The sequence below is a fragment of the Nipponia nippon genome, unplaced genomic scaffold, assembly GCF_047370975.1.
Source record: "Nipponia nippon isolate SJK-2023a ecotype South Korea unplaced genomic scaffold, ASM4737097v1 scaffold_10, whole genome shotgun sequence".
In the NCBI taxonomy this organism is placed as follows: domain Eukaryota; kingdom Metazoa; phylum Chordata; class Aves; order Pelecaniformes; family Threskiornithidae; genus Nipponia; species Nipponia nippon.
This window is the reverse complement of record NW_028262291.1, coordinates 132,797-152,685: the sequence shown is the minus strand read 5'-3', so window position 1 is coordinate 152,685 and position 19,889 is coordinate 132,797. Positions and strand designations below refer to the sequence as shown.

Genomic DNA, 19,889 nt, shown 5'->3' with positions numbered 1-19,889 from the left:
TTACGGTCACGCTGTGCAAAACAGCTCCCGTGCATCCCCCCCGAAAGGGCAGAGTCTGCCCTCGCCACGCGAGCCTCCCCAGCCTACAGAAAGCGTTTTTCAGGTGGAACGTGGCACAGACGCTCGTCTGCCTCGTGGGTCCACCGTGGACCGTGGGATCCCGATGTCCTGCAGAGCCGTCCCGCGGACAACCCGGCGTGTCCTGTGACCATGAGTGGGACCGGAGGCCCAGCGGCGGCTGTGGGAAAGGGTGGCAGTCGCGTCTCCTGCAGCCGGGGCAGAGCGCGGCGGCTCGGGGCGGTGGAGGAGCCTGCAGGCCTGCCGGCAGGGTGGGCTGCCTCTGGGGCAGGCTCAGCACCCCCCGAGGGCACCCTGTCCTGGCAGGCTCACAGAGCCGCTTTCGGGCAGCCACGCACGACGCCAGGCCCGGCACAGGCGACAGGCCCTCTGCTTTGAGGCAGTTTTGGTATTTCAGCACTGATCCCTGTCACGCAAAGCCCACTCTGCCGCCGCACACCCAGCAGCTGCGGTGCTGCCTCTCCCTCCTCGCCAATAGCCTTGTCTGCCCTTAAAACTTACTGATATATGATCTGGCAATACCAGCAAACACTCCCATTGTAGACACAAAAGAGGGCTTTTATGAGTGTAACTTTTACTAGTACCCAAAGCCAAATAATCTACACTGGGAAAAGCACCAACACCCTTTTGTCCCATTGACCCCTCTCTTTTAAACACCGACGTCCGTATTTGCTGCCGGAATGTGCTGGCTAAAAATACCCGACCGTAGCTCCGTCCGCCACGCCAGCAGGACGTGTCAGACCGGGAATCTTTCTGTCCACCTTCAGGTGCTCAGCAGCCGGTTACCGGAGCCCCAGCCCTTTGCTGAGGCCGCGGGCGCGGGGCCTTGGCGAGCGGCTGGGCACAGCCCTGGGTGACCCAGGGGGTCGGGAATGGCAGGCAGGGTTTGCCTCCTGGTGGGATTCCCTGAGGAGGGGAAGGGAGGGTGGCTCAGCCCCCAACGCGCGCTGGTTATCCAGGCTCCCTCTGCAGCTGATAGGAAGAGAGAGGCCTCCCCACAGGACAAGCCGTGTTTTCCCCGTGTCTCCCAAATCAGCAGATTCTGAGCTGGTTTCTGTACGAGAAAGGAAATTCTCGTCTTGGGTCTCACTTACAGCCACGGTTGTTTTCCAGCAATGTCCCCTTTTGCTTTTGTTGCTGCCCTGCAGTGCAGGAGCTGCCTCTGTTTCCCCGTTCTTGGCAGGTACCCGGGGCTTTGCTGCAGCTGCCACAGAAGGGAAGGATGAAGGCAGGGGTCCACGGCTGGGAAAAGCGCCGGAGGGGGCGAGAGGAAGGAGAACAGACTGTAAGCAGCGACAGATCATTGCGGGGCTGGGAGGGAAGGAGGTTTCTATGCATGCTTTGGTCATTTGCACCTTTGAGCAAAAGATGTAACAGGGATTTGGCAGTCCGAGCGCAGGATGGGATGCAGCCGGCCGGCCCTCAAAGGTTAACAGTGGGCCGGTTTGCAGGCACGGGAGGGCCCGGGCACGGCCGGAGGCAGGCGGGAGGCAGGTACCAGCTTCCCTCTGACTCAGTGCCGTGCCGAGCATGGGGAGCTGCCAGCCACGGCGCCGGGAAGGTGTCGGGGTGGACTGTGGACTTGCTTTATTGCCTGGCATCTTTGAATTAGGGCTGAAAAGCTCCAGCAGCCCCAGCTTCCCTCCTCCCCTTTAACAGCGGGGTCGGATGGATGAGTCGTTTCACCTCCCGGTGCCACGCTTCCCCTCGTGCCGGGGGAAGACGATGGCCTGTCAGGATTCCCATAGGAAAGGGGCTGCGGAAGCGCCTTGTTATCCCGATGTAGAACAATGCGGGCCATCTCTCTGAACCGCCTGCGCTGGACCTGAAGACGGCAGCCTCCCCTTCCTGCTGCCCTCCGCCGCCGAGGAGCACCGATCGGTCTTGTAAACAAGTTGTCTTGCTCGGTTCCGGCGGTAGCTGCGTTTTCTGGGCGTCTCATCTGGATAAGGCATCAGCAGCGCTGCAGGATGAAAGGGGACGTGCAAGATGTTATTACACGTAATCACTGCGAAAGAGGGCAAATTTTCCCATGCTAGTAACACATCTCTTCTCTTCTTCCCAGGAAGCACTGGGACGGGCTCCTCTGCCTCAGTAGTTACATTCAAACGAGCACGATCTGCTGCTGGGCGAGTCGAAGCCAGAGGATCGGGGTTCAGCCTGCCTTCAAAAGTAAGCACGCGCTGCTGGGCGTTGTGGCAGCTGCCGGGGCACGGCCGAATCGGGAGCTCGAGCTGACAGCGCGCTGATAGACCCTGTCCCGCAGCCCTCGGGACAAGAGGCGCTTGCCCGGCTTCAAAGAGATCTGGCTCCAGCTCCAACTGGGAGCCAGCAGAGGCGTGCTCGCAACAGCGCGTTTAATCTTTCAAGAAAGTGAAGACTTTAAAGGCTGTTAAATTTCTGGGCTGATCGAAATAGCAACAATGCGGCCGCGTACCAGGCACAGCAGAAGGCCGCCCTGGGCTTTCTGCGCCGGCGGCCGCTTACCTGGCGTCTGCGCCAGGGGCGGCCGTCTGCCGCGCGCTCTGCCCCGCCACGCGTCGGGGAGCGCTGCCTGCGCCTCCCACGCTTCGACGCGGAGGTGAAGCCTTGGCACGACCTGTGCACCCTGCTCTGGGCCACCCACCTCCCTCGGGGCGGGGGACCAGGTAATTCAGGCGGTGGCAGGGGAGGGTGAGGAGGGGCACTGGAGGCCGCGCTTGGAATCCACTTGTGGACTGAAATAATTTGTGAGCTGATGCGGAACAGCTCCATCTGGTGATTCCCCCATACCAGCGCCCGAGGTTTCGGGCAGGTCTCAGCCCTGCTCTGCCAAGGGCAGAGGGTTTGTGCCAGCACGCCGGGCCCACGCGCGTGCCCCCACGCCTGCTGTCCAAAGGAGCTGGGCAGGACCTGTCCTGGCGGCCGGCGCGGGGATGGAGGAGCGAGGCGTCCCTGGTGCTTTTTCCCTGAGGGAGAGCTGTCCCTTCGGAGGTGTCGGGAATCCCTGGGACAGGCAGGCGAGGACTCTTCTTCCCAGAACGACTTCCAAGAGCACCTCTTCTCCCTCGTCCCCCAGACTCGGGGGATGCACCCGCCTTCCTCCTCGTGTGGGCAAAGCGGGGGGCAGCTGAGGCTCACTGGCAATCTGGGAGCAGGTCTGGCTCAAGGCACAGGGCCCCGACTTGCTCATTTTGGGTGACAACGAGGACGAAGGGGCGTGGGGAGAAGGTCTCGGTTCCCCGCTGCGGGATGGAGGAACCTCCCTCCCCGGGAGGGGCGGAGGCCAGCTCTCCCTGCTCTTGACAGCCAGCAGGGTGGATGGTCTATTACAAATCAAACATCGGGGAGGGCTTGGGGGTCCCATGCCCCGATAATCTCCCTAAATGTGCCCTTCACGGGCACCGAGTCCCATTTCTCCTCATTGCGCCTTTTTGCACCACCCTTAGGAAACCCGGCCGCGGCTGGGGGATTACCTTCGTCCAACATTCGCGGGCTGCTATCGCGTCGCCCCCGCTTCCTCCTCGCCTCACCGAGCAACGCGTATTTACCCCAAAAATCGCCTGTCCCCACCCAAAACCTTCTTCAGCTCTTTTCCTCTTGTCCTTATCTTACTAATGGTTTGGTGATCAGGAGCCATTGTCTCCCCAGGCCTGAATCCCAAGAGGTGACCTTCGGCGGACCTGGATCCGGACTTGTCCCAGGTGGGCGGCAGGGACCGTGGAAAGGGGCAGGCTCTGCATCCCTTCCTCGCTTCCCTAGGGAAGGGGACGTCCTCCAGCACCGAGGTGCAGGTGCAGGAGTGCTCGCGGCCGCCTCCCGCCTGAGCTCGGCTCCGGTCCCGTAGCCATGGAGCGGCAGCGACAGGCCCTGGGACGTGACGCTGCTCCCTCACAGAGCGCCGCTCGTTCTGGAGTTACATTTCTCCGGCTGGATTAGTTGCAATTATTAAACCTCACATTTAAATTTCCTGCCCCAGGTCTCTGTACCCTCCCAGGTGCCCTTCCACTATTTCTCCGCGCCAGCAGGGACGGCAGCACCGTTTGGTTCGGTGCCGCGGAAGCTGGGCAGAGCAGGATTGCTTCAGCTGGGTTGCACTCGCATTTCTTTCCCTGCCTGCTGCGAACGGCACCATTAACACAGCACGGCGCCGAGCCCGCACGCCTTCCCCGCCGCACGCCTCCCCCCGGCTTATCTTATCTGGGCTTTCGCGCAGCCCATGCCAGCCCTCCCCTGTGTTTGCCATCCTTCGGCTGGCCACGTGGCCCTGGCCACGCGAGGGCCCCCTAAATTGGCCACACTCCCCTCACCGGGGCCTTCGGGTCCCCCCAGCCAGATCGATGGGCAGCGCGTTTGTCCTGGGCAGCGCGTTTGTCCCTGGCCACCGGCTCTGCCCCTCCACCTGCGGTCTCAGGTGAAGGAGCCTACGGGACACATGGGTGGGGGCATGGGGACAGAATCCACCCGGGACGAGCTCCCGGCTTCCAGGGCCGGCTGGAGGGCTTGTGGTGCTCCCCCGGGACGAGCATCGGCAGGGCTCCAAGCAGCACCTGCTCCCTAGAGCCAGGGGGGCGAGGGTGACCCCGGGTGGGTCTGCAGCCCGTCCCCCCCAGAGCCCCGCTCCCGGGCAAATTCCACCCTGGACGGGGTCGCACGTCTGCCCCCGCTCCAGAGGGCCGGGCCGGGGAGGGGGCCCGCTCCGGAGGGGCTGCGAGGGGCTGGGCTGTCCCCAGAGAGCCCCTCGCCCCAGCACCCCCAGCGGCAGACCCCGCGCCCCGGGGAGCAGCGCGTCCCGCCGGCGCAGGGCCCCCGGGGCAGAGCCTCTCCCGGGAGGCGGATCCCGCCTGGGAAGGGCCCTGCCTGGGGAACGTGCACCCCCCGGGGCAGACCCCACCGGGACAGACCCCACCGGGACAGACCCCACCAAGGCAGACCCCACGGGGGACAGATCCCACCGGGACCGGTCCCACCGGCACAGACCCACGGGGGACAGACCCCTCCCGGGACAGGTCCCACCGGGACAGACCCCACGGGGGACAGACCCCACGGGGGACAGACCCCACCGGCCCCGCCGCCCCCAGCCCCGCCCCGCCCCGCCCCGCCCCGCAGCCGGGCTGAGCTCCGCCCGCCATTGGCGCGAGGCGCGGTGACGCCAGGGGGCGGAGCCTCGCCCCGCCCCGCCCCTCCCCGCCGGAGCAACTTCCATTTTAGGTGCGGGAGCGGCGCGGGGCGCACGGCGCGGCCAGGCCCGGCCCGAGGCTCCCATCCGCTCCGCTCCCACCCGCCCGCTCCGCTCCGCTCGGCCCGGCGGGCACCGGGCTGCCGCGCCTTCCCGGGCGCCCCTCCTCGTCCCTCGGCTCACCCCGCCGCCGCGGGTCCCACCGGACCGGACCGGGCGGCCGCGCCGCCGCCGCGGGGCGGGACCGCACCGTCCCCCCCCCCCCCCGCCCGCCGCCGAGGAGCCCGGCCACGGTGAGTCCCGCTCGCCGCGTCCCCGCCGCCGCCTGCCCGGGGAGGGGGGGGGGGGGGGGGGGGCCGGTGCGGGCCGGCGCCTGCCGGGCGCCGCACGCCCCCGCGGCGGGAGGGGAGGGGAGCGGAGCGGGGCGGCCCGGCCCTCGCCCTCCCCGCGGCCCTCCCGGCGGGGCCGGGGTCCGGCCGTGCTCTCCGGCCGGGGCCGGTTGGTGCCGGGCCCCCGGGGGCCCGTCGCTGCGCGGGAGCTGGGTGCCAGGCGGGGCCGCGCCCCGGGGACCGGCCGGGGCGGCGGGGCCCGGCCCTGGCGGGGGCGCTGGCGGGGCCCGGCCCGCCGGGAGCCCGCGGGGAGCGACACAAAGGCGGCCGGGCCGGGCGGCCGCCCCGCTCCCCGCCCGGTGCCGGCCCGCCGCCTCCGCCGCCCTCGCCGCCCGAACAAAGGCCGCCCGTGTGCCAGCTTCCCGCGGCCGGCACCGGCGGGGCCCCCCGCTCCCTTTGTGCGGGCGGCCGGCGCCCGGCCCCTCCGCGGGTCCCTGCCGGGGCTCGGCCCGGCTCTGCCTCCCGGCGGCAGCAGCCCCGTCCCGGGCTCGCCTCTGCCCGGCCGAGGTCGGGCTTGTCCCCGGTGTCTCGTTCGCCCGCGCCTTTGTTCCGGGGGCAGGGGCCGGTGTGCCCGGGGAGGGCCGGGTCCGCGGGCGGAGCGGGCAGCGGCCCTTCGCCGCTCGGCTCCGAGCCTGAGCCCGGCCCAGCAGACCCGTCCGCCGGCTGGCAGCTGACGCCGGGGCGCTCCCGGGGCCCGGGCCCAGCCGCCTGCCTTTTCTTGCCCCCCGCTGGCCGCGCTGTCATCGGGCGGCGGCTCCGCGGCCCCAGCGCCTTGTGCCGAGGAGCCGGTGACCTTCTGCGGCGTCGCCTTCCCTGCGGCCTGGGCGCTGCCGTCGCCCCCAGAGCCTTCTGGAGAAGAGACCGAGTTGGGGGAAACGTGCGAAAGTTTGGGTCGCCCTCCGTCGCGAGGGCTTCTGGCACCTGCGAGGCACAGGCGGGCTCCCCGCCTCGCCGAAGGGAAGCGGGGCAGCTCCGTTACGCCCCTGGGCTTTGAGCGAGGGAGCCTGGACGTCAAAGCTTCCTCCGATTGTTAGAGGGGTGGACCTGCCGGAGGTGCCTCCCTCCCTGGCGAGGGCTCGGTGCTCAGGCTCTCCCCGGTGGGGACGGGGGTGACAGGGCGTCATCTGGGAGGCCTGGGCTGTCCTTCCCCAGCGGGGAGCCTGTGGCAGGGCTGAAGGCTCCTGTCCCGGGGCTGTGGCCCTCGGCCTCGCACGGGCGTCTGGGCACATGTGGGACTGCTGGGGCCTGTGGGGCGTCGTGGTGGCATCTAGCTACAGTTCCAGCTAATGGCCCCCCCGTGCTGTGCAGATGCTTTTGGACTTGGCCGCCCTGTTCTTGGTGTGGAATTGAGAACAGGCTTGTCCTCGGCTTTACTGGGAGCAGGGAAAGCTCAGCACCTCCAGGACCCCGGTGTGCTGGGAATCCCGTAGTCAGCGGTCGCAGCTTGTGTTTGAACCTTCCATTTCTGTGCCTTGCTCTTCCTTCTCGGCGAGCTCTCCTGGATGTGGCGAGGTGGGGTGAGCGGCAGGTTCGCGACTCGCAGGCTCACGCCTCCGGTGCCCACCGCACGCGCTCCTGCGCGCGATGGATCTGCAGAGCCTGCTGGGGCTCCCGCCGGAGGAGCGGGGCGGCGTCCCCCAGGCCTGCGGGAAGCCGTGCGCTGGGAAGAGCCCCAGCGGGGGAATCGTTAGTCTTCCCCACGGTTACCTTGCCCGCTCTGTCCTGCTCCCAGCGCTTTACTGAGCTTCTCTTACCTGCCGGTGTTTACTTGTGCGCTTTAAAGAAAAAAAAAAAAAGGGCAGTTTTAAAAAAGCTGTTCTCCTTCCACTTGACTGAACTTGGCTGTGACTCTGTTGCATGCAAACGACTGTCCTTCGCGATGTGCAGCATTTGCTGGAATCCTGTGCAGAGCCTTCCTGGAAGGGGTGGGAGGATGAAAGCACTGGCTTAGTGGAGCGTGCTGGGCTTGCCTGGGCTGCCGCAGAGGGTGAGCCTCCTCCCTTCCGACTTGGAGGTCAGGCCCCGATCCTTGTGGTTGAGGAGCCCTTGAGGCCATCCCTTCCCTAAAGATGGGCTGGGAGTCAGAGGATGGTGAAGCCCGGACCGCACAGCCGGCATCTCTGTGCCTGGATTGCCTCTCACCTCTGGCATGGAGATAAGACCTTGGTCCATTGTATCTGCGCTGGGGGTGGCTTTAGGACACCCAGAAAATAATAGCGTAGCTTGGACCGTGCCTGGAAGGCTCTTGGTTTCTCAGAATAGCTTAGCAGCGTCTGTGACCTTAGGGGAGAGTGCTGGTTAAATCTCTTGGTTTCTCTTCCCAACAGTCCCTCATAACTGTCTCTCATTTACTGCTGGCAAGGACAGAGCCCTTTCCCAAGACTGCGGTGGTACTGTCTCCAGGGAAGCACAGAGCTTTCCTCCCGGCTCTGAAACCCCAGGTCTCTGCAGCGTGGTGGTTTTCCTCTGTCCCGGCCTCGCTGGGAGCGAGCAGCAGAACTGCGGAGCTGGTTTGGGTCCATAAAAGGCAACAGGTGTTGCCTGGATGCGGTGACAAAACCCAAACCTGTTGGGTGATTCAGGCAGCTCCTCCGTGTGTGACACAGGGCTTGGCCGGCGGAGGAGGTTGTCCTCTGGCACGGAGCGCAGGAATGCGTCTCGGCGCAAGGCTGTTGGAAAGGGGCTGGATTTATGGGCTTTCAACCAAAGTCCTCGAGTTCCCCAGGGTGGCCACAACCTTCTCTTTGCTTCTTACCATCTGAAGAGGCTGTCTGGGGGGGGAGAACTGTTCCTTAGAGCCAGTTCTTGTACTGGAAACTCCCAGCAGCAGGCCGGTGAGTCTGTCCAGCTCCTGCCTGTCTTGTGCTCGTTGCTAATCTGCCTTCCTTCCCACCCAGGAGGGCTGCGGGTGTTGCGTTGCCTGCTGCCGCCGCTGGTTCAGCGCAGGCGTGCCTGTCCCCATGCTCGCCCCGTCCAGCGACTGCTGCGCACAGGGGCTGACCTGCAGATTAATTTGCTCTGTCGTGTTCCTGCGCGACCTCAGCCTGCTGAGTGGGCTTCGGGGTGCCAGTGGGTGCCGTGTGATCCTCCGGCAGTACTGATCCCCGTTTCCCCGTGGAGGAAGCGAGAGTTTTCCCCACGAGGGATGCTGCTTCCTCATTGTGGCCCATGTGAAAACCGCACGGCGTGGAGGGGTGAGATGAGGTGGCTGCTGGGCGTGGGGGCAATCGGGTGACTAAGGAGCACAAGCTGCCAGGCGTGGTGCCAGGATGGGTGAACCCTGAGCCGGGGTGCCTGTCACCTCTGCTTTCACCTGCTTTTTCCAGCCCAGAGCTGCAGGTGGGAGGCTGGCAGCGCGGCGCCTGGCATGGCGTGCACAGGCCTTGGGCTGAGGGGGGAATGAACGGTCCCGGCTGCCCTGCAGCCTCCCCCCAGCTTCCTCTGCCTTCAGAGAGATGAGCTTCCCGCAAGGCGGCAGTGACGGAGGAGCAGTGGATGCCCGGGAGCTTGTCCCCACGTCCCTAACCTTGTGCTGCAGGTCCGCGGTGACTTTGCACTGCAGAGCTCCTGCCCACTGCAAAAATGCTTCTGCCAGCGTGGGTCTGGGGACCTGATCCAGGCTGAGCACTTCCCCCATAAATTTCATTTTAACAGTTCATTACCCAGATGTTTGTGCTGATGGGAGAGCAGAATTTCTTTTGTGAAACCACGGCCTTTTGGTGTGGCAGAAGGTGGGGGTCGCTCCGAGACTGTAGGGGTGTTGCTGGGATGTGGGTAGGCGTACAGGCATCCTGGCTGGCTGCAGTGCTTAGCAGAACAGGCTTGGTGGGGTGCTTGCCCAGGCCAGGAGCGACTGACTTTCCAGCACAAGCAGGGAAGGGTCGGGGTAGGGGGCTGAGCCCTGGGAACGCCTCTCCGGTAGCCTGGCTGGGGTGGTGGGGCAGTCCTGGGAGTGCTTTTTAAACGTCTGCAGCTCCGGGGTTGGTAGGAGGACATCCCTTTCTGGACCGGCCCTGGGTGGGCTGGCTTCCCGGGCAGCAGCGTGCCAGGCCCACGCGTGCGAGGGCAGAGGCTGTTATCGTGCTCCATCCCAGCCCCGGCTGCTCCCGTTCCTCTGGGCGTTGGCCCCAATTATAGTGATGGCTGCTCAAAGTTCACCAGCTTCCTGGCCGCAAGGAGCCGGGAAGCGGCGCGAGCCTTACCTGCCTCTTCCTTGAGTGCTGGCAGGGCGGAGGAGGGCTGCGGGCGCTGTGCGGGGGGTGGGAAGCAGCCGGGACGTGGCGGGGAGCCGGCAGCAAGAGGAGTCGCTCTGCCTTTTGCAGCTGCAGAAGCACCTCCTGGGCAGGGGAGCGGTTACCTGGGGCGAGGGGGATAGGCTCCCTCCCGGGAGCGAGGCGGCTCAGTGTGGGAGTTGGACAGCCTCAGAGTGGGCGAATATGGAGAACCAATTCCCACCCTGGCAGGAGGAGGGAGGCGTCTCGCTGTCCTCAGCGGATGGGCTTTCTTCTTGCTTGTCTCACATGGCGCTTGGGCTGGTCTTTCCTGAGAAGGGCTCCCAAATCTCTCACTGCTTCCCCACGGGTGCTCCCAGCTCCTCTCCTGGCCCAGTAGGAAAGGGGAGATGGTGGTGCTGGGCAGCTTGCGTGCGTGGGTACCTGCGATGGGTGGGAGGGAGTGTGTCAAACTGCAAAGACTAGTTTTTCCGACCTGGAAGGGTGGGTCACCGGTCGCGTTTGCATGCTGCTGGCAGGCCCCTTGCCCAGTGGAGTAACACATTGTTGTGAGCGTGTTGCTGCATGCAGCGCTGCTTGCCATGCCTGGCTCCGGCTGCGGGCAGGCTGACTCGCTCCGGGGGGAGAGGGATGTCATCCCGCCTCCTGCTAACCGGGGTCTGGTGGGGGAGGAGGGGGACAGCCTGGGGGTGCTTCTGGGAGAAATCCTCTCTGATGCAAGGAGGCCGCCTGCTCCAGGCTGGCTTTGTAGCCCTCCTTCCTCTCTGCTTCTCTTTTTATTTTTTTTCTTCTGTTTTTAACCTGCAGGAGGGAGCTCCCGGGGCTCTGCAGCTCCCCTCCAGAGCACAGTGGTGTGGCAAACAGGGAAACCTGCTCTCCCGTGATCTCTGCCCAGTGTCTGTCTCCAGCAGCTGGCTTGGGTGGAAAACCACTTCCCTTCTGCATTCTCCTTCCTGCGGCAGCGGGAGGCTCTGCCCTGGGCAGGGCAGGTGGACGGGCCTGGGGAGCGGAGCCGCGGCAGCACTCGTGTGCTGTGAGGGGGGCTTGTGGCTCAGCTTCCTGGGGACGTCCCCGTCCTGCCTCCAGGAGCATTGGGAACACCGCGAAGTGTCAGGTGGCCCTGTTCACGTGTGCCCGTCGAGCGGTGGAGTTGTGCAGACAAGGTGTGTGAGGGGAGGCTGGAGAGCGGCAGTGCATGCTCGCTTGCCGTCTTAGGGAGGAGACGTCGTGCTGGAGTTACGGTGTTAGTGCCTCCTTGGCGCTGCAGATAACAAGCCCATCTCTAGGGCACGGTGGCCACAGCCATGCCCTCGTGGGGCTGGAAAACAGCATCTTCCACCCTCTGCTTGTAGGAAATTCCCAGTTCTGGAGAAGAATGTGATACCACCATGGGTGAGGTGCCCTTGTATGTGTTCCCCGGTGGCAGGACACTTCCAGCAAGCTGGCTGGGTGGACCATGCTGACCTCCTGGCTGGTGCAGCTGGCTGAGGCTGGGCTGCTGGTGGTGGTGCCTGTGCCTGGCGTTCCCGGCCTGGTTCCAGGGTGTCTGCATGTGGGCCCGGGGCGGCGGGGAGTGGCCCTTGGCAGGACGTTGTGTTTAGAAGCTTACGGGAAAGGGAAGTCACGATGTCATCTCCCGTCTGACCAGGAAATGCAGGTTTCCTTCCCTTCGGCTCGCACAGGAGCCTGGGAAGCCATGTCTCAGCGAGCAGGTTGGGGGAGCGGTAGCCAGATGTGGCACCAGCAAACAATTTGGGCAGGGGACTGGGGTAGGGTGAAGTCCTGCCGTCCCTCTGAGCATGGCCTGGCCTGCTGTCTTGTTTGTCCCTTGCTGCTATGTATGAGCGCCGGCTCGTGCCAGCCCACCCGTGTACCTTGCCCAGCCATGGGCGCTAAGGGGACTTGGAGCACCATGGGGGACTTGCCGTCGCCCTGCCACAGCCCGTCGGCAGGGCAGAAGCCCCCTTCCCCACCCCCAGCCGTGATTCAGTCCCTGGCTCTTGCCTGATGCTTCTCCAGTGGCTTTCCTTCACCCATTCATTACTCCTCTTGGCAGGGCCCTTGAAGTCGTCTCCGAGCGCAGACGCACGCGTGCAGTTAGAGAGCAGGGCACCTGATGAGGTCATGCCGAATGGAGCTGGGGATTTCAGCCTGGCCCCTGGGTGATTCGTGCCGTGACTCAGCCTGCTGGCCGCCCTACCTGCTCAGGGAGTCTGGGCTGGCCGGGGCGAGGGGAGGGCGGGGGGGTCCCGCTTCTCCTGGGCGGCTCCCTTGGGCTGCCCATACAAGGGTGGCTTGGCTTAATCTTGGCAATTCCCTCCTTGCCGCTCCCGCACTGAACATTACTTCACCGCCTGCCTGTTTGCTCAGCCTGGGGAGGGGAGAGGTGTGTGGCTCGTCTGGCAGAGGGAAGGGTGCCCTGTCTGCCTCTGGACAAGGTCTCTGCCTGGTCTCCACGCGCGGGGTTGCCGGGATGGGTGGGGGGCCCCGGGCTCCCGCCCTTCTCTATATTCCTGGTCGTGGTTCCTTGGTGGCTTGAACGCTCCTTGCAGGGAAGGCGGGTAGTGCTGGGTGCTCTCCGGACGAGCCCGGTGGTGCGGTTCCCATACCGCTGCTGGTGTGATTCCCACTGTGCTTCCAGTCCCCCGTGCCTTTGTGTGCTGGTCGGAGCAGGGTCGCTGGAGCGGAGTCGGGGCCGGCCCTGGGCCCCAGCCCGGCTGCGGGTGTCGGGACAGGAAATGATCTCAAGCCGCTTCCCTGGGAAGAGGGATGCGGCCAGGGCTCTGCTGGGGACGGGGCCCAAATCCATGGGTCCGGGTGCGAGGCTGGCACTGAGTCATCTTGCTGCTCTGCACCCCAGGCTCTGCTGGCAGGGGCCGTTCGGGCCAGCAGCTAGCTGCGGATGCTTGCACCCGTGGCCCGATGGAGGGAGGCTTCCCTTAATCCTGCTGGGAATGCTGGGCACCTGGCTGCAGCCTCTCTGCTTGGGGGCAGCCAGCAGCAGATGTGACCCCTTGAGGAGCTAAATCTGCCCCTGGGACGGGGTGCCGGAGCAGCTTCACCCCATCTGCCATGCCCTCATCCCTCCGCTTGGGCTCGGGGGAGGCAGCTCCCATGGCACTGCAGCCTCAGATTTAATTGAAGGGGACTTTGCTCCCTGGGCTCTGCTAGCGTAGCCCTTATCTCTGCAAAGCCGGGCTGGTGTTTGTTTTTGCTGTGGGAGAGAGGCAGCTGAATGGGAAAGTTCAGCCCGGTGGTGGGTGGGGGAGAGACAGGGTGAAGGGCAGGGACGCTGGTGTGGCTGGAGCCGGGGGGACAGCACTGACCTTCAGCACGGCACCAGGGGTCCAGCCGAGCCCCACGGGCATGGGGACATCTCATGTCCCCCATCAAGGTGGCTGCCGTTCCTCGGGCACAGCAAGGAGCCGGGGAGCTGCCCTGCGATCCCACTGGCTCACCCGCTGCTCCTTGGGCTGGGGCGGTGGAGCTGGGGGGCTGCTCCCTTCTCCCCCGCGGGGCCCAGGAGCCGCCTGGGTGAAGCAGGAGCCCGCTGGCTGCCGGAGCGCGGCCTGTCCCGGGAATGCTCTGGCCCCGTTCCCGGAATCCGGCGCTGGGTGTTTGTTTGCTGCTGCGCCCCTGAGGTCTGGTGCTACTGTGACAGGAAGCGGGAAGGCCGAGGGGGGAGGCCGGCCGGCTGGGGATGTGCCTGTGAAATCCCTTTGTCCCCGCCGAGCGCTCAGCTGCAAATTCCCACAGAGAAGAGAGCCGCCTTTGTGCTGCTGAAGGGCTCCCAACATGTGAATCTCCTGGGCCCGGGGGCTGGTGCCCGCTTGGTGCGGAGGGGCGGCAGGGACCCCTGCCTTGCTGCTGTCCCCGGGGTGGGGGACCCGGTGGGAGGGGGGCTGTTGGGGCATCCTAGGGCGGCTGGGTGCAGCGGGGTGTTGCTGGCAGGAAGGCTCTGGCCCGTGGCCATCCCGCTTGGGGATTGCGGGTGGACGGTGTCTGCCTGGAGCCTGGTGGCTTGGCTGCCTTCCTGCTGGGAGGGATGCTTGTCCTCTCCTCCCTGAAAGCGCCAAGGGAAGCTCGGTCTCCCTTCCACTCGCCATGGTGCCAGCTGCTCCCTCCCGCCAGTGGAGCAGCTGGCGCTTCCCCGGCTGGTGCAGAGGGTCGGCATCTCTCCCGGCCTGCCTGGAGGTCTCGCCCTGGCTCAGCCAGGAGAGAAGGAGCTCCTCCCATGCCGTGTCCCAGCCATGCTCAGGAGAGGGGCGAGTGGCCCCCCTCACGTGCCTCCGAGGACAGCTGCCCTGCAGCCGGATTGCTGGCATACCAGCAGAACAAGCCTTGCTCTCTGTGGCCGACACCATGCTACTCCTTTCTCCCACTGGCCCCGCTCGGCTGCCTCTCCCTCTGCATCCCGCTGGGCCAGTGGACGGCACCGATCTGGTGACCTCAGCCAGGCTGGGGCCAGACCCCTTCCCCAGGGGATCACCCGCTGTGTTTCGGAACCCCCAGCTGCGTCCAGACCCATCCTTGGGACCTGATCGGCATCGTGCGTTCTTGGGCCCCCTGCCCTTGCTTGGGGGGGACATGACACACAGCCTGCTTCCTCCCTTCCAGCTGGCAGCGCGGCCCCACCCTGCCCCTTATCTCTCCCTCCTTATCGTCCTCCGCTGGCTGCTGGCCCGCTCCCTTATAAGGTGTGGTGCCGCATCCCTGCTTGCATCTCCGCAGGTAACTCCCCTCTCTGGAGGGAGGCTTTCCCAACAGAGCTGCGTGGCCTTCGTCCCTGGCGCTGGGGGCGGCAGGCGAGGTAGCCCAGGTGGCGATCCTGCTGCCGGTCCAACCAGTTGGGCGCGACAGGCGGAGGCGAGCAGCTCCCTCCCCACTGCCACCAGAGGCGGCTGCTGCTGGCGGTTCACCCACTCAGCTCTTGCCGGGGCCGGGCGCCTGGGGCACGGCTCCCCGTGAGGAAGGTGGGGCTGGGCCGGGGCAGGTAGGTGCCCAAGGTGGTGTCTGACCCGCCTGCGGGAGCAGCCCTTTCCCGCCTGGGGAGGGCCGGCTGGCCGCCCGCCAGCCCGTCCAAAGTCCGTTGTGCCTGCCCTCTGTGACCTGCCTCCAGGGAGAGCCCTTCCCGGCGGGGCCGCGAGCCAAGAAGGCAGCTGAAGCCCTGGGCAGGAGATGGGAGAGCTTCTCCCCTGGAGCGGGGTCGGGCAGAGCCGGCTGGGGAGTGTGAGCAAGGTGGCTTGCACAACCTGGAAGCAAGGACGCGTCTGCCCAGGCAGGCAGGTCCCTCCCTGGTGCGCTGGTCTGTGGTGGGAGCTGGCAGCGCGGGGTGTGGGCACGTTCCCGCCTCTGGGGTGGCGGGAGAGAAACAGCCGTGGCCGAAACTCCCTCGCCCGTGCAGGGACATGGGAGCTACTGCCATCAACTGTCCTGCTTCCCCTGTGGCCTGCGGTGCCCTCCTGAACTGAACGCAGAAGCGGACGGGATGGGGATGGGCCTGTGGGCTCTCTGCCTGACACCCTGCCGGCTTGCTGCGCCTTGGCTAGCGTTGGCGCTTGCTGCCTCGGGCAGGCTGAGGTCTAAGGACTGATGTGTGAGCCTGGACCTTGCTTTCAGGGGGGCGGAAGGATGCCAAAGATGTTGGCTCATTTATTTTTTAGCTAATTGAGACTGACCAGAAGCCTGTGGTGAATTAGCAGGGCTGTGAACCTGTGCAGAGCAAGCAAGTGTAATGCACTGCAAGCGCTTGGACAATTGCAGGCTTGAATTATTGATGGGGTTTCTGTTTTTCCTAAGTGCATCATGATAGGCAACTGGAACCAGGAGAATTCGTTGCTTCCTCTCTCTTGAGGACGGGGGGTCTGGTGCTGAGAGCTGTTGATGTGCGCTTTCGAAGGGCGGGCAGCCAGCTGGCTCTCCTCGGAGTCCCTCAAATTGATAGGGCAAGGTGGATTATTTGAGTGATGTTGCCATTTTTCTTGTCTAGTTGGTGCTGGGGACTGTGGTGGAGCAGGAGCAAGTTGCTTGGGCGGTACATCCCTTGCCAGCCTGGCCGGTGGGTCTGGCCTGGGAGCCCGGGGCTACCGGTGTCCCCACGGGGGCTCAGCCAGCCTGGGTGAGGGGCTGGGTCCCTCCTGGCTCTGGTCACGGCTGGTGGTGACGAGCTGGAGGAGAAGGGCTGCTTCGCTCGTGCCTCGCAGCAGCAGGGGGGCTGCAAGGGGTGTCTGGCCGTGGTGACAACCCTTGCCGCTTGCCTAACAGGCGCCCAGGGGACACAAACAAGCAGTAGAGCTGCGGGGAGGGCCGGGACTTTGCCGATGTGACTCTGTCTGCCCCCTCCCCAGTGGCAGAGGGCTGTTGGGAGCGAGCGCCTGGTGTGTCTCTCAGCAGGGAGCTGGGGCAGGGCCGATGTGGCGGAGGTGGCTTCTGGCTTTCTAGGTGCTTGGCTTGAACTTTGCCCAAAATCCTCCGTGCTGAGGGAGCGGCCTTAGCTCCAGGGATCCCGGGACCATTGGGTGATAGCTCTCTGGGGACTCGGGACACGGAGCAGGGCTGGAGCAGGTCCTTGCAAAGACCCAAGCAGAAGCCTGTGTGCTGGAGATCCCCTGCGTGCAGCGGGCGCTGCCTGTCAAGCCTCCTGCCTGTGTCTTATCTGCCGGATCTTGTCCGTTGTCCCGGGCCTGTGGTGTACGATTCCCCATCTGCTGGCTCGGTCTGGGGTTGATCTTTCTGTGGCTGACAGGGAGGCACTCCTGGTGGGGAGCCTTCAAGGCTTGAACTCCATCCTCTGGCAGAGGAGGGTGCAGGTGAACTCTAGGTGAGTATGGCTGTGGTTTGGCCCTGGAAATTATTTTTCCAGGCAAAGGATTTGTTCTGAGGGAAGGCAATCCCCCTGAGAAGCAGGGGCAAGGGGTTTTGGAAAAATGTGCCATGTCAAAGCTGCCCTCAGTGGAAGAGCTCCAGGGCTCAGTCCGGGTTTAGGGCGTCTTTCTGGCTACTACCAAGCCTTTAGTCCAACCAGGAAGGTGACGGTGGGTACCTGCGGAGAGAAGCTCTGTGCATGCGAATCGGCTCGTGGCTGCCAGCAAGGGGGCTGTTCTCCGAAGGCACCACGCGTTGGACGTCTCTCTGGTGGACTGCTCTGGCTTCAGGACCTCTGGGCGCAGCACAGGGTCGTGCTGGTGCCACGAAGTTGGGAGATAAGGCCGGAGGGATTTGGGTGTAAAGCTTTCTGGGTAGCTGCGTTGTCCCCGGGGGTCCCCTCTTGCTGATAGCCACGGGGGAAGCGCTCTGGTACTTCTGCCCTGGGGTGTGTTTTGTCTTTAGGCTTTTTGTTTTGCCCTGAACGGAGTCAGCTGAAATATTTTTGGCTTGCTGGGGTTTTTAAGTAACGGGTGTGTCAGCAAGTGCCTCTCTCATGATGAAAAGGCTTTCATGCAGCCGTCCTCAAAGATGGTCAGGGTCTGGCTTTGGAAAAATGCTCTGTAGTTGTATCTTCAGAAGCTGGGGAGGAGGAGGAGGGGGGAATGGGCGCAAAGCGATCCCTGGAATTTCACCCTTGCGGGATCCGGCGTACTTGGCTTTGAGCTGTCACAAGCAGCTTGCTGGCTGGCATGATCGGGCTGCATAGCTGAGGGTCTCCTCTCCCCTCCCTGTCTTGCTTTGAAGATGACCGGTGCCCCGAGCTGGCATCGGGAGGCGGTGAGGGGCTGTGCCGTGCCCGGGAAGCCCCTGTCCCTGAAATGCTGGTGTGCAGCCACTGTGGGAGGGATTTGGGGCAGATTCCCCACAGCTGGGAGGGCGTAAGGCTGAGTGGCTGTTTGGGGTTTGTGTGTTAGCCAGCTGTAAGGGAACGGCTGCGCTCCAAGCCAGGATGGCGCTGGCGTGTGTCTGTGGGGAGAGCTGGGGACAGCGCTTGCTAACCTCTCTGGACCTGGCACTGCCTCTCGGTAATTATGTCTTTAATCCCGGATCGATGAAGACTAGATGGCTGGAGCGAGGGCGGAGGGAGGTGGTGTGTCCTGATGGCGGAGGCCTCGGGAGGAGAGCTGGGAGAGCCCCCTCGGGCAGCAGGTACCCTGTTCTGCTGGCACCTCTTGCCCATGATGGAGCCGTGCCCGCTGCTCAGGGCGGGAGGGACAGCCATGCATGCAGGGCAGGCTCCAGACGCTCAAAGCGTCACTACCCCACTGCTTAACATGGCCTGATCCTGTGGAGAGACCCTCAGGTGGCCGCTCTTGAGCATCAGTGGGTCAGTGTTGATGGGTCTGCAGAGCCATGGGCTCCGCCAAGCCTGGGACCACAGCCCAGCCCCTCCTCTGCCTGCCCTGATGTGACAGCCTCCCTGAAAGCCCCTCGACTGCCTCCTCTCCCTTGAGGCTTTCTGCTCTGACCTGGTGGCCCAAAAGGGGAGGGGGGGCCTGTGCATGTCCCCGCACCTCCCGCCTGCGCTGGCGGGGCAGTTGTGAGTGCAAGGGGCGCTGGCAGGCGAGGGACCTGTCCTGTTCCTTCCCCCTGCTGTTGTGTTTACTCCCTGTGGAAGGGACGGGAAGGAAACAGCCTCACAGCTGCTCTGGCCCCTTATCTGGGGCCCTTAACGGCCCTGCAAATTTCATTGTTAGCTTCCATGTTCTCCGGGCTGCGTTCCCAGGGGACGTGCAGAGGTGGGGACCCGGGGCTGGCTGTGCGGGGCCTGCCTGGCAGCCACGCAGGGCTGGAGGAATCTGCTGGGGTTGCTGTCTCTCCTCTACATGCCTTCCCGCAGAGGCAAACCCTGCTGGCCTGCGCTTGCTGCTCAGTACTGGGCTGCTTGCAAGCAAGTGAGCCCGTTCACAAGAGCGGGGCCTCAACTAAATCTCTCCTTGAAGCCAGCATGCTGACTCCATCCTCATGCACCCCAAAAATCTGCCTCTTCTGTGTAGAGATGGTCTAGGGTGGGCTGGGTAGCTGTTACATAGCCACACAGCTACTTGGGCAAGGTCATGTCGTGGAGGATCCCTTCCCTCTCTGTAGAGGGGTGTTCCCCTCTTTAAAAGGGCTTGGTGAAATACCGTTCTGGAAACAAATCGCAACGAGCCAATGGGGCTTCTGGCTGGGGTTTTGGATGCTCCAGTTGTGTAGGGTGCCTGGGTGGTAGGACCATCCCCTGACCTGCTGGAGAAGTCTGGGATGTGGCAAGGAGATGCTCTGCCTTTCTTGGGGGAGAGGGAGCGGGCCAGTGGTCCGGGCTGCCTCTCCCCAGCACCTGGCTGGCTGCAGCAGCCTCCCTGCAGTAGGACTCGGTGAGGCTGGGCCCTGCAGACCTGCTCCGTGTCCGTCTGGACTGACAGTGACCTTCAGTGAGTCTCAGAAGGCAGAGGATCTGTGTCCCTGCTTGAAGTGGGCGGATGCCCACCAAAGATGGGGAGTGTTCGACTCAAGGGTGAGAGGTGGGATGTGTCAACACTGTTCTGGGAGGCACCAAGCCTCTCCTTCAGAGGATCTCTGTTGCAAATCCGTGGGGCAGGTGAGACCTCGGAGCAGCAAGGGTCAGAACTGTTCCTACATTTCCATACAAGGCTTGGGGAGTCAAGCTGTTAAAAAAGGCCTTAGGGCATACCTGTTGCAAGGTGGGAGGAGTGGAAAGCTGTGTGCGTGAGCCAGGAGTCATGTCTGGGAGCCTCTGAAAGCCTCTTGGGCTCCTGAGCCAAGAGTGGTGGGCTGCATTCCTCCCGGGGTGCGGACTGGCCAGCAAGCGTCCCATCCCACGTTGGGCTGGGGCAGGGCGCTGGGAGCCGAAGCAGTCTGGAGCGGGTGTGCGTGTGCCATGGTTTCATCTCTTGCTGGGCACCACATGAGCACGAGTAGAACAACTGGATTTTTTATTGATGGAGGCAGATTACAGGGTGGCAGTGACCAGATGTTCAAGTGCACTGCAGGCGGCCTCCAAAGCCCTTGGAAAAAATCCGCCCTGCTTCGCTGGGCTCAGTCGTGGTGGTGCCACGGTGTCTGATAAGCGCCGGGGCCGCCTGTGTCCGAGGGAAGCTTTGG

The 19,889-nt window shown here is 64.3% G+C and overlaps 1 protein-coding gene across 6 annotated transcripts in view; it reads left to right on the top strand.

Moving 5' to 3' along the window:
- Positions 1-5,267: 5,267 nt before the first annotated feature.
- The window catches only part of CTNND1 (catenin delta 1), a 32,196-nt gene continuing 17,574 nt past the window's right edge, over positions 5,268-19,889 (top strand). For all 6 annotated transcript variants that reach the window (XM_087738525.1, XM_087738499.1, XM_087738516.1 and 3 more), the window contains exon 1: positions 5,268-5,529. The gene's annotated coding sequence lies outside the window, so the exon portion shown is untranslated. The remainder of the gene's footprint in view (positions 5,530-19,889) is intronic.